This window comes from Berghia stephanieae, chromosome 10, assembly GCF_034508935.2.
Source record: "Berghia stephanieae isolate SIO BIC M18660-M18661 chromosome 10, UCSD_Bste_1.3, whole genome shotgun sequence".
NCBI classification, from domain to species: domain Eukaryota; kingdom Metazoa; phylum Mollusca; class Gastropoda; order Nudibranchia; family Aeolidiidae; genus Berghia; species Berghia stephanieae.
Window position 1 is genome coordinate 15,416,269 of NC_088369.1, and position 12,956 is coordinate 15,429,224.

Genomic DNA, 12,956 nt, shown 5'->3' on the forward strand with positions numbered 1-12,956 from the left:
ATATTGCAACATTATGACGTAAAAAGATAAAACTTTAAGCGAGATTTGAACGTTGTCAACGAATCCGAGCATCTCACGTGTGACGGAAGAGAGTTCCAAAAATGGGGGGCCGAAAATTGAAAAGACTGTTCACCTATTTTACGCAATGGCTTAGGTTTGACAAGGATTGATTGGTCATTGCTTGACCTCAAGTTTCTATTGGGGACATATATTGTCATGGTCTCAAGTGAGTAAAGAGCTACTCGACTATGCATAAAGATATATGTAGAATGAGGCCCCAGAATTTACTAGTTACTATAAATGAAAAACAATTAACGATTTGTTTACAATGAAATAAAAATAATGATGAAATTTAATTAAAAGAGATAAACAGTGATCGTGGCAGTTACAAATAGAGATATGAATATTTTACGTAACTTATGATAATATCTCAGGTTCGTAAGTTTACGTTTCCAGGCAGTTGATGGGCTTGGATGATCTATTCTTCTGATAACAGGATTGGACTCGTAAAATTCCACTTCCAGGCAATTGGTAAGAAGTTATAGTGTAGTACAGCGGGCTTGGGTTTGATCCTTGAAGATTATACAATCAAAGTTAAAAGCTCCGGCGTCATAATGGTGTAGATATAATATCTACAAAGTCCCAAAAGATAAAAATCTTACAATATATATATAGGAATAGAGCGACTGGCCGTCCGGCATAGATTGTGGAGAGAAAGTGAGTGTCAAATGTTAGACCTATCAGCTTTTATAATAAATGGCTACGTGACAGAATGTAGAATGAAAAGTATTCACTAATTAGAAATTAATTCGAGGGAAGGCTATAAAAGGAAAGACGATCTAATATTAGAAGGTAAAGTTTATCTAAGCCTACCGAAATATAACTGGAGTGAGATGAATTCAGTTCTTAATAAAATAAAATTTAATAAGATAATTGTGAACAATCTTTACTGTGACACCCCCCACCCACGTTTAAAATATACTCTTTAACCATTATGGGAAAGATAGATTTTACAAACGGAAGTAAATTTACTATCATGATACTCTAGCATTAATCCATTGTTATGATTTGTGCTACAATTAAATTATTTATTAACTAGACATGGAAATGTTTATATTAACGTAGGTATATGAATGGGTGACAATAACAATGAAAGATTGTGATTACAAATCATTGTGATGAACAACATGATGGCAATGTGATTACAAATCATTGTGATAAACAATATGATGGCAATGTGATTACAAATCATTGTGATAAACAATAGTGATGGCAATGAAGCATGATTTAAGTCGATGATATGAAGGTAATTTACTAAATGAAATGAATGAAAATGTAAATGAAATATTGACATTTCAATTATTAATCATAAATGAGTGAAAATTCATAACAATAATAGATAAAGAGAAGATTTCCCAAATCATGAATAGGTATGGTATATATATCCAAACAATACTCAATGTTACATTAAGTTGGGTCATCATGTTTACATATAAAATTATCGAAATTGTGCGTTCTGATTTGGCATAGTTTGCGAGGTAACTAACAGTATGCATGGGAGGTTAAGTTATACCCTTCTCACGTGTTTATACTAATCGAGAAAGTAGGTCGGCGTGAATATTTTCACAGCCTGGTATGTGAGAGATACTGAAAGTGTAATTTTGCAAAAATAGACTCCACCTTAGTACTCTACTATTATTCATTTTGTTATTTCTTATGTACGTGAGTGGTTTATGGTCCGTTTCGACCACAAACTCTTTTAGCAGTAGATATCTGCTGAATGTCTTTAAAGCAAAGACGATGGCCAGTCCTTCACGCTCTATTACAGAGTATCGTGATTCTCTGTCCAATAATTTTCTGCTTGCATATAAGCAAGGCATTAGAGTTCCCTCATGTTCCTGTAATAGTACACCTGCGATGCCCTTATCAGACGCGTCAGTTCTTACAACAAATTCTTTTGACATGTCGGGTAATTTAAGAATTGGTTCTGAACAGAGTAATGCCTTTAATTGGTTAAAGCTATTCTGACACACTTCTGTCCAAACAATTTTGTTCGGTGACCCATTCTTTGTCAGATTTGTTAGCGGTGTCGCGATGTGCGCGAAGTTGTAAATGTATTTCCTGTAAAAATTTAGGAGCCCAAGTACTTTGCGTACTTCTTTTTTTGTCTTAGGTGGTTGCAATTGTGCGATTTTTGTTTGTTTTTCTGTCTCGGGTGTCTGTGTCCATGACCAACGGTATGACCTAGAAAATCAATTTCGTAAAATGCAATGCTTGTTTTTGACGGTTTTGTTGTTAAAGAATTACGTTTTAATGCTTCAAGCACTAATTCTAAGGTTGTCATGTGATCAGTCCATGAGTTTGAGAAAATACATGCGTCGTCGAAGTATGAGAGTGTAGACGGGATGTCTTTTAATAACATACGCATCATTCTTTGGAATGTCGATGCGGCTGTCGATAATCCAAATGGCATATAGTTAAATTCTAACAATCCTAATGGTGATTGAAATGCTGTGTATTTCTTACATGATTCTTTCAGTGGAATCTGCCAGTAACCTCTAGAAAGATCACATTTTGTCATGTATTTTGCTTGAGATAAGGCAGCAAATAAATTCTCTTGATTTGGTATTGGTTCTGCATCAAACACTGTTGCTTCATTTAATTTGCGAAAGTCGATACATAGCCTTATCGATCCGTCTTTCTTTTTCACTACTACTATTGGTGATGAGTATGGGCTTGAAGAATATCTAACTATTCCTGTATCTAGCATATCCTTAACTTCCTTTTCAACTTGTTCTCGTGCGTGAAATGGAATAGGATAGTTTTTCACGTTGATAGGGGTAGATGTGGTTAACTTTATGTCGTGTTCCACTAATGTTGTATGTCCGGGTGCGTCTGTAAAGACTGACTGGTACTTTTCTAATAATGACCTGATTTCTCGTTTCTGACATTCGTTTAGTTGAGGATTGATTGTGACGTCATTAATTGTACTATTTTTAGAGTTACCGTGTTGTGGGGTGTGTTGTAGTTCGACATCATCGCTGTGAGTTTCGATGATTAATCCTACATTTGCAGCTTCAACATGGTTAAATATTGGTTGTGATAATCTGTCTCTATCGAAATATTTTTTTAGCATGTTTGCATGGAATGTCTTTGTTGTGTTGTTAATTTGAATCTCGTAATTAACACCAGATCGTACTGCTAATACATTGAATGGTCCTTTCCATGTAGCTAAAAGTTTACTCGAGTCATCGGGTAAGAGTATTAGTACTTTGTCACCAATCTCAAATTTTCTTGACTTGCTTTTTCTATCGGAGTATTCCTTGTATTTCTCTGCTTTTTTAGTGACGGATTCCTGTGCTAGCTTACATGTATCCTCTATTCTGTCTTTCAGGTTTCTTACATATTCGTAAGCAAACATAATTTCGTTATTGTCCTCCTCATTCCCTTTACAAATGTCGGCTACTATATTGATCGGGCCGCGAGGTGATCGTCCATACATCAACTCAAATGGGGAGTAGCCTGTAGATTCTTGGGGTATTTCTCTATATGCAAATAGGATTGCTGGTAAGTATCTGTCCCAATCATCTGGTTTTTCTGCTGACACTTTTCTTAACATATTCTTTAGAGTGCCATTAAATCTTTCACAAAGACCATTTGCTTGGGGGTGGTAGGGAGTTGTGAATGAGTGTTGGATTCCCATGAGTTTCATGGTTTCATGCATCATATGTGATGTGAATTGGGGTCCATTGTCCGACAGTATCTCATTTGGTATGCCTATTCTAGTAAAAATTGTCATCAATGCTTCAGCTATGTGATCCGATGTAGTTGATTTCAATGCTATCGCTTCTGGCCACCTGGTTGCGTAATCGACTAGTGTTAGTATGTGTGTATGGTTTCTATCTGATTTTGTTAAAGGGCCTATAATGTCAATTGCAACTTTTTGAAAAACTTTTTCAATAACTGGGGTTGTCTCTAATGGCAATCTCGGTATTCTGCCTTTTGCGACTCTTCTTTGGCATGTGTCACACGATTTCACATATTCTCGGACGTCTTTAGTAATTCCAGGCCATGTGAAATTCTCGGATATTCTCTTCAATGTGGAAGAGCTCCCAAGATGTCCAGAAGTTATTGAATCGTGCGCTATTCCAAGGATTTTGTTTCTGTAAATACTCGGCGTGACCAGTTGTTTAGCTATTTTGTTTCTTTTCCTATGTAACCTGAACAGAATATCTTTTTCAATGATGTATTCAACTTTTGATTTCGTCCCTTTGTTTGCGATATTGAAATATGAAGTTAAAGTCGGGTCCTTTTTCTGTTCTTCAATGAACCTGTTCCTGTCAAATTGTTGTGGTTCTAGAGAAATAGTCATTGGCTTCTCTGTTGTCTTAGTCATCTTTCTTGTTTCTGCTAGACAAGCTGTTTCTTGGGTTAATGACCATTCTTTTACATCTGTTGGGTTGTCTTTAAGACCTTTTATATTGCCAACAATAACATCAGCGACGGGGTTGGGAAGTATACAGCATTCCACTATTCCTGTATAGTATGGGGTTTCTATGTACACGTTAGCTGTTTCAAAGGTTTCGACTGTGCCACTGAATGTGATGCATTGTACCGTTTTTCCAGTTTTGTCTTCGTCATTGATCAAAGATGCTTTTATTCCTACTGTACTGCATCCTGTGTCTCTCAATATTTTGCAATCAGTTCCATTAGCTTTGCCTTCACAAAAAAATAGCGATCCTGATTTGTGAGTTTGTGTTAAAAGTGACATACCTTTCACGCAATACACATTTATATTTTCTCCTGATATTACTCGTGTCTGATTATTTACACTTGTTTGGAGTGATGCATTTGCAGTTTCTTTTGGATATCCCACGATTTTGTAACATTTGTCTGCTGTGTGGCCTTTCATTCCACAATATTGACATTTAATTATAGGTTTGTTGGTTTTCTTATACTCAGTATTATTGTCAGTGCTATTTCTTGTTTTGTTTTGATAGGATCGGCTATGGTCTCTATTGAACTGTTTGTTCCATGGTTTGTTACTATGGTCATCCTGTTTCACTTGCGTGTTCCGAGTGATTGATCGGCTCGTTCTATTTGAGTACTGAACTTTAGGTGTACCTAGACTCTGAGCAGCAGCAGCGTAGTATGGTTCCTTCAATGTTCTGCTAAGGGGTGTCAATGGATGTGCGCTGTTAAAGTTTTCTGCGTAGATTTTTAATTTGTCCAAGTTTTCTGGCTTTCTCTCTTTAAAGAATGCGACTAAATCTGGGTTGCAAGCTTGATAGATTCGATTCTTCAGCGTGAGATAGTAAAGGCCTGCAAAGTCGTCTTGTTTTACGTTTGCCAACTCAAGCCACCGATTTAGAAATTGAGTAATTCGGTTCACGAATGTATTAAAGTCTTCTCCACTTTCCGGTTTTGCAGTGTGAAACCTTTCCTGGTAACCATCTTCCGTTAATCTAAATCTTTTTAGTAGAGCGTCTTTAATTTTTCCATAGTCATCTGCATCTTCAGTTGTTAAGGTATAGAAAACATTTAGCGGTTCTCCAGATAAGCAGTTAATCAAGGCTGTGGCCCATCTGCTTTCTGGCCAACGATAACCTTTAGCCTGAACTTCGAATCGGTGTAAGAAGGATTCTAAACAGTCTGAGCGTTCATCGTATGTTGGCATGCGTGGAAGTTTCACGAAAAATTCATCACTATTATTATGTTTTCTTTCATGACCGGTTTTTGTTTTTTCAATTTCCAGCATCATTTGGGTCCTTTTGGTTTCTTCTTCTGCTAAAGCTATTTGTCTTTTTAGTTCCCTTTCTTGGACTCTTTCTTCTCGTTCTTCTCTACGTATTCTTTCTTCATTTTCTTCTCTACGAATTCTTTCTTCATGTTCTTTTTCTTCTTTTACTTTCTCTTCGCACCATGAAAATATTCTTTCCTGGGGTATTTCTAAGTCCTTTGCGAGACTTAAGTATCTTTTATATGCTTCCATGTTGCAATAAATTAGTTACGATGTTTTATATATATTATATTGACAGGATACTGTTACTGACTGTTTTATTTATTTACACTTACTGGAATGAACTGTTCTATTTTTAGAAATCTCTCTCTCTTATTTCAACTTATTATGTATGTTGAATTTGATGCCTTTTATCGTTATATCTTATAAAGCAATGTGTCAATACAATGCGGAGTTATTATGACTTGTGTCAATAACAATGTGTCAATCGCGTGTACTCTAAACTATGTTACTACGAAAAATGTATCACCAATGTGTGTGACTCGTCGTTAGTTTGTGTACAATTATTCGCAATGACGCTAATATACTAGAGTGTGATAACAAGAATAGGATGCCAAAATAATCCCAAGTTATCTATCACTAAATATAACACGACGGCTAGTAGACTCCTTTTATTATTATTTAGTTTTTAAAGACTCACTTTTCAGAACATAATATATAAGTGGTTTTCGGTAACAGTAATATGCCAAAAATGCATTTAAAACAAATCACTATGCAAAACAAATCACGATGTCTATAGTTACTATGTGATGCACAACTCATGTAAAAGAGAATAATGAAGGATATATTTACCAACTCAGTTCGTGGCTGGGACCTCTCTCTTGTTCAATGGTTGTTCAACAATTGTAATTAGGAATTGAAGAGTGTTTAACAGTGATGTCTGAAATACAAAACAATAAAATATCGTAAGATTTACAATAGTTACTAAATGTGTTCACAACACTGAGTGATTGGATGATAGGTGAATGAATCGTTATGGAATGTAAACATATTGAAAACAATTCATGAATGAGGCAAACAACAAAATGAAATGAGTGATATAATAACAAAGTGGACAAGGAATGAATGAATGAATGAAAAACTGAGTGAATAGATGAATGAATGAATGGATAATGTATGAATGAAAGAATGAAGGGAGGAATAAATGTATGAATGATTGGATAAATGAGTGAATAAACGAATGAATGGATGAATGAATGAATGAATGAATGAATGAATAAATGAATGAACAATGAATGAATGAATAATTTATAAATGAATAAATGAATGAAGGAATGAATCAATAAAATGCTATTCAATTTGAATAAAAGAATGAATGGATAAATTGCTATTCCATTTAAATGAAGAAATGAAAAGAAAAAAAAATTAATCCTGTAAATAGGGAGTTCAATTAAAATATGATCAAGTGGGGCAATTAAGAGTTTTACAATTTAAACTTTAAAGTTAGATGAAATAGATATAAGTAACTAAATAAATTCAATTCTTTATATGTGTCCCCTCCAAAATGTCATGGTCTCAAGTGAGTAAAGAGCTACTCGACTATGCATAAAGATATATGTAGAATGAGGCCCAGAATTTACTAGTTACTATAAATGAAAAACAATTAACGATTTGTTTACAATGAAATAAAAATAATGATGAAATTTAATTAAAAGAGATAAACAGTGATCGTGGCAGTTACAAATAGAAATATGAATATTTTACGTAACTTATGATAGTATCTCAGGTTCGTAAGTTTACGTTTCCAGGCAGTTGATGGGCTTGGATGATCTATTCTTCTGATAACAGGATTGGACTCGTAAAATTCCACTTCCAGGCAATTGGTAAGAAGTTATAGTGTAGTACAGCGGGCTTGGGTTTGATCCTTGAAGATTATACAATCAAAGTTAAAAGCTCCGGCGTCATAATGGTGTAGATATAATATCTACAAAGTCCCAAAAGATAAAAATCTTACAATATATATATAGGAATAGAGCGACTGGCCGTCCGGCATAGATTGTGGAGAGAAAGTGAGTGTCAAATGTTAGACCTATCAGCTTTTATAATAAATGGCTACGTGACAGAATGTAGAATGAAAAGTATTCACTAATTAGAAATTAATTCGAGGGAAGGCTATAAAAGGAAAGACGATCTAATATTAGAAGGTAAAGTTTATCTAAGCCTACCGAAATATAACTGGAGTGAGATGAATTCAGTTCTTAATAAAATAAAATTTAATAAGATAATTGTGAACAATCTTTACTGTGACATATATGTTTAGAAGGTCTTTAATATAGGAGGGACTGTTCGTGCTTAGGGATTTGTAGACAACAGTACAAATCTTATAGGCAACTCTTTTTTCAACAGGAAGCCAATGTAACTCACGGAGAAGAAGAGTTGCTGACGGGTATTTTTTGTTATTGCGTACAATGAGCCTGGCTGCGTTATTTTGAGCAACCTGAAGTTTGCTAATTTTGTCTTTAGTTAAATTCGCCCAAAGGGAGTTACAATAGTCCAATTTAGATAAAACCAAGGAATTAATTAAAAGTTCTGTTATATGCTTCGGTATTAAATTACGAATTTTGTTTATTTTTTTCATTTCTATGTACATAGATTGTATGGTGTTATTCACGTGGCTTGTCATGGAAAGATCTTTATCAATGATGACGCCAGGGTTTTTTGCTTTATTTGAAAATTCTATTGTGCTATTTCCGAGAGTAATTAGTGATTTATTTGCCTGTTTAAGGATACTCGGTCTTCCACACATTAAAATCTCAGTTTTACTATCATTTAATTTTAACTTATTGTGGTACATCCAAGATTTAATCTCATTAAAACAGCTCGTAATTCGTTGTATTAAGAACTGTAAATTACTAAGGGGTGCTGAATCATATATTTGCGTATCATCTGCATAAAAATGATAACTCAGATTGAATCTGGATATCACACTAGAAAGGGGCTGCATATATACAGTAAAAAGGACAGGGCCAAGAACAGAGCCTTGTGGCACTCCAAAATTTAGTAAAACTTGTTATAGTAAGCATTATAATAGCAATGACTATCCCGCACAAATCTTTGGGCCTCTTTTTCGCTCACGAAGTGCCCGACTTCGCGTCAAAATATGGGACGAAGCCGTTTCGTATATGCTATTTTAAAAAATTATTAACGACGCTGTTTATCGATGAATTTGACTGAAAGTTGGCACACAGTTAGAAAAAAGGTCATTTTAGATTATGTCAAGCGACAAAACTCGTGCGATTACCAGAAGACCGTTAAAAATAGATTTTTACTCTTTGGAGTAAAATATTTCTAAAACTACCGGGTGTGGAGGTTTTGTCGCTGACAAGGTAATACATGAACATTTCTTCTTTTTGGCTGTAAAATTTCATATGAATATGACGAGTACTTTTCCCGTATTTTACAAAACACCATCCTAATTTGCTCTTCAAGTTTCAATCTTTTAATCCATTTATTACGCAAGATACAACCAAAGGTCGGGAAAAAAAATGCCGAAAAAGCGTCCCATATTTTTGCGTTTTTTTCCTCTTTGCGGGTCATCCAAATAAATGACACCTTTAAAACTGTATAACTTTTATATTTATGAATGGATTTTCAAAATTCAAAAACATTTTTACTCAGTGGAGATAGGGCTTGGATTTTAGACAAAAATTTTCCTCAAAAAGAGGAAAAAAACATTTTTCATAGTCGTTGCTAATTTGAGTTTATTCCTCTTTGTTGGATTTTGTATTTGTGTCCAGATGAGACTTAAAGGTGATCTCAAACTAAGTACATTGGTGGTATGCTCTTGGAATCTACATCTGACCCTATTTGTTCCCAATTCCCCTATGCCTTACTCTTTCTTGGGTGCTTTAATTGTAATTCTAGAACTTTTTACTTTCCCATTTTCTTCCTTTTTACCGGCGCTGATATAACCTAAATGTGTTGCAAGTACCGTAAAACCCTTAAAAACAAAAACATATCTTGTCCGTGATGATTTCAAACTTGTGTGGTGCTTTAGAATATTAACAATGCGTCCTGGTTAAACTGTACTTCATCTCCATACTTCTGTTGTATCTAGGCTTTGTATCTTGCTCTTGAAGAAGTTTATTTAATCTTAGGCTTTCGTCTACATACAATTTGATGATATCATACATGAAAGTGGGGGGGGGGGGGGGGGGGGGGGGAATGGTAAATGGAACCAAAAAACTAAAATTATACCATTAATAACCACAAAAAAAAAATGCAATGGTAATACCACCAAACTTAAAATAATAGTTATATTAATTATTATGATGATGATGATAATAATAATGGTGATGATTATAATAAAAATAATAATAGTAATCATAATAATAAGCAAAGTCAAGTAAAGTGTGTTGTCAGGACGTATGGCAGTTATTGAAAACCTTTGCCTATGCATTGTCTTAGACTGAATAGGGCTCTTCTCTTCGCATCCATTACCCCTCTTTACTCAGATACAAATGTGTTCCTGAATAAAGGCAATTACCAGTATTGTAAAGTTAAAAAAAAGAAAAAGTAGTCCTTCAGAGTCATTAGGCCAATGGAGCCGGAGTTTATCGCAGTTTCTATAGCGTGAAACAGACAATAGCAATTGCTTGCTACCCTTTGGATATGACACTAGTCTATCGCAAAGTAATTTCCACTAGATCTAACTGACCCAGTACCCAATCTCACTGTTGGGTGAACCAGGGGGGTCAGACAAATATCTTAACTGCACCCAGGATCAATATCGTTTCCTTTGCTTGTGAAGCGAATGCTCTCTGTTTTGAAAGTGTATTGTATTTTTTTTTAAATTTTTTACTATGCTTTGTGAAATGGAAAATACATAATTTATGTCGACTTGTTTTGTTTTGTTTGCTTTTTCTTTTTTTTTTTTTTCTCTTTCAAATTTTTAGAACACATCTTTCCTTTCTGTTTTCTCTTTACCACTCATCCATGGGAACCCCTAATCTCATGCTTGATAAATAATAATAATGCTGAAAACTTATATAGCGCTATAACTCCGAGACACCAGACTCTAAGCGCTTAAATCACAAATTACTTTGGCTGAAACATACTCATTCACACACACAAGCACACACACATACACACACACAACACAACACACAACACAAACCAAACCTATCTTGCTTCTCATACCATCTACTAAAATCGAAACAAATATGTTTTAAGCGAACGTTTAAAAATAGACAAAGATTCTTTTTCACGAATGCTCTGCGGTAAGGCGTTCCAAATAGAGGGTCCGAAATGAGAAAAGGATCTCATTCCAGCATTTTTCCGAATTCGAGGGACAACTAGTTTTGTGGAATCACTGGCCGAACGTAAGGGGCGGGGTTTTGAATATCTTTCAATTAGTTCTGAAAGGTAGGAAGGGGCAGTACCTTCAAGACAACGATACACTAAAACACAAGCTTTGAATTTAATTCTTTTCTCAACAGGCAGCCAATGCAGGTCATGAAGTAGAGGTCCGGCAGAGTCGCACCTACGCTTCATAAATACTAGTCTGGCAGCGCTGTTTTGGACAATCTGAAGACGTTTCAGATTGTATTGCGAAACGCCAAACAACAGAGCATTACAATAATCCAATTTCGATAGTACGAGGGACACAACCAGGTGCTTGGTCACATCCTCAGATATGAACCGTCTAATGGAAGCAATCTTTTTTAGTTGGAAAAAGAGAGATCTAACCAAATTATTAACCTGATGCTCCATCGACAGTCCAGAGTCTAAGAATGTGCCAAGGTTTTTCACTTTGTCAACAATTTGAATAGAGGCATCCCCAACTTCAAATCTGTTTCACTTTTCCACTTCCTGTTCCCCACATACAGCACCTCCGTCTTATCATCATTCAGTTTCAGTCTGTTCTCATTCATCCATTTCTTAACACTTTGGATACAATTTTTACTATTGGCTGATACTTCTTGTAAATTTCTCATATTGGAAACGCAGTACAATTGCGTATCATCAGCGTATTGATGGTAAGACAGACCAAAACTTCTGATGATTTTAGACAGAGGGCCAACGTACAAAACAAAAAGAACGGGTCCAAGTACTGAACCCTGGGGAACCCCACAATCAAGAAAGATTTCCTCCGATCTATATTCATCCACCGTAATAATCTGTTTACGATTAAACAAATATGACCTAAACCAATCAAGCGCTGCACCAGACACGCCATAAGTAATTTCAAGACGTTTGAGAAGAAGATTGTGATCAATAGTATCAAAAGCAGAGGTCAAGCAAATTCAGCAAAGAACATGAACCACTGTCTATAACAGAGAGGAGATCATTAACAACCCTAACAAGTGCGGTTTCCGTCGAATGATGTTGCCTATAAGCAGACTGAAATTTTTCTTCAAGAAATTATTTTTAAGATGAGACAGTAATTGTTTCAAAACAAGCTTTTCTAAGATCTTAGAGAGAAAAGGAAGATTAGAGACAGGGCGATAGTTTTTTAAGTTCTCTTTATCGAGATCAGGTTTTTTCAAAAAGGGTTTGACATGAGCAACTTTGTAAATGTCTGGTACAGCACCTGACTGCAACGAATTATTAACAATACATGTAAATGGTGTTAAAATTACATCAATGCATTTTTTTAAAATGGCAGTATTTAAGGGGTCTAAATCACAACTTTTAGTTGGAGACGACATAATGCAATCACGTAAGTCAGCTTCAGTAATCTTTGAAAAATGTGTTAACGAATCACCATGAAACTTGTCAAATGTTGTAGGGATCGATTCAGACGAGAGTTCCTTCCTGATGGTATCCGTTTTTTCTTTAAAATATTGACCAAAGCGAGTTGGTAGATCTGCACGATCGATTAAAGATGGGAGAGCTGGTTGCGTCTGTTGTCCCAGCAGTTCCTTGGTCAAGGCAAAGGATTGTCTCGAACGTCCCACGTTTTTGAGGCTTTCTTCATAGAATTTCTTTTTGGCCCTGAAATTGACGGCTTTTGCATCATTTCTAGCCGCGATGTATCGCTTCTTATCGACAGCATCTCTGGACTTGAGCCATTTTCTTTCTGCCCGCCTCCTGGCTAATCCATTCAATTTTATTTCGGTATTATACCAGGGTGCTTGACGTCTCACTTTTACTGCTCTAGTTGTTAAGGGAGCATGCTTGTCCACCGTACCAACAATTGACTCGTGGAGACCAT

General features: G+C 35.5%; 1 protein-coding gene across 2 annotated transcripts in view; it reads left to right on the forward strand.

Annotated features, from left to right (window-relative positions):
- Positions 1-12,956, forward strand: part of LOC144980712 (cohesin subunit SA-2-like) — a 75,968-nt gene that overhangs the window by 10,374 nt on the left and 52,638 nt on the right. The gene's annotated exons all lie outside the window — the stretch shown is intronic.